The sequence below is a fragment of the Glycine max genome, chromosome 12, assembly GCF_000004515.6.
Source record: "Glycine max cultivar Williams 82 chromosome 12, Glycine_max_v4.0, whole genome shotgun sequence".
NCBI classification, from domain to species: Eukaryota; Viridiplantae; Streptophyta; class Magnoliopsida; order Fabales; family Fabaceae; genus Glycine; species Glycine max.
In genome coordinates, this window is record NC_038248.2 from 21035604 (window position 1) to 21036865 (window position 1262).

Genomic DNA, 1262 nt, shown 5'->3' on the forward strand with positions numbered 1-1262 from the left:
GGTACTTGAACCCAGTGATGATCCTGGACATTTGAGGGCAAATGTTTTCCAAGAAGGAGGGAATGATGAGAATCCTGAAACTGGCAAAATACAGGCTAAAGGCCCAAGTGGAGAAGGACGAAGGCCTAAGTGGAGAAGGACAAAGCCCCCGAGTGGAGAAGGATGAAGGCCCAGAGGCAGAGACATTATCAAGACTATTAATTGTTGCTGAAGGCCCATATTAATTTGAAGGCCCATAATAAATATGTTCTATTTTTATTAATAATTTTTATTTATTGTAATTTTGGCCCAAACTATTTAGAAGGCCCATGTCTATTTTTATCTTTTTGTTCAGATACACTATAAGTATTGGTTTTTGTTTTCAATAAAAAAAAACTTTTGGCATTTGATAAAATTTGGTGAGAGCTTCTCTCTAGGTTCCTTGTTGAACCAATCTCAGACTTATCAAGGTAATCCTTGTGGCGTCTATCCTGACTTGTCTACCTTCACTGGAAGTGGCGTCATCCAAAACTCTGTAGCTTGTATCAAGCGATCCGCTCCTAGTCAGGTTCACATCAACTACCTTGCTCCCAGGTCCATTTTCAGCTGGGATGACCTTAAGAGGGTGTTCTTAGAGAAATTCTTCCCTGCATCTAGGACCACTGCCATCAGAAAAGACATTTCAGGCATCAGGCAACTTAGTGGAGAAAGTTTGTATGAGTACTGGGAAAGATTCAAGAAATTGTGTGCAAGCTGCCCTCACCACCAGATTTCTAAGCAACTCCTTCTTCAATATTTCTATGAGGGACTTAGCAACATGGAGAAGAGTATGATTGATGTTGCCAGTGGTGGAGCTCTTGGTTGTATGACCCCTGTTGAGGCTAGGAATTTGATTGAGAAGATGGCTTCCAACTCCCAATAATTTAGTGCAAGAAATGATGCTATTATCCTTAGAGGAGTCCATGAGGTGGCCACAGATTCATCTTCATCTACTAAAAATAGAAAGCTATGCAAAGAAGAGTAAGAGTGAAAAAGTTATGGATGAAGGTGTGGAAGTACCATATCCTATGGTACCTTCCAAGAAAGAAAAAGATCATCATCTGGCTAGATTTTTAGATATTTTCATGAAACTGGAAATAACCATGCCCTTCGTAGAAGCTTTGCAGCAGATGCCACTCTACTCTAAATTTTTAAAAGATATGTTAACAAGGAGGCACAAATACATTCATCAGGAAAACATCATAGTGGAAGGAAATTGTAGTGTTGTGATCCAGAAGATCCTT

General features: G+C 39.8%; 1 non-coding gene across 1 annotated transcript; it reads right to left on the reverse strand.

Annotated features, from left to right (window-relative positions):
* Window positions 1-643: 643 nt before the first annotated feature.
* LOC112998644 (small nucleolar RNA R71) lies at window positions 644-750 on the reverse strand. The gene has a single exon (XR_003263738.1). It is a non-coding gene; the product is annotated as a small nucleolar RNA R71 (small nucleolar RNA).
* Window positions 751-1262: the final 512 nt, after the last annotated feature.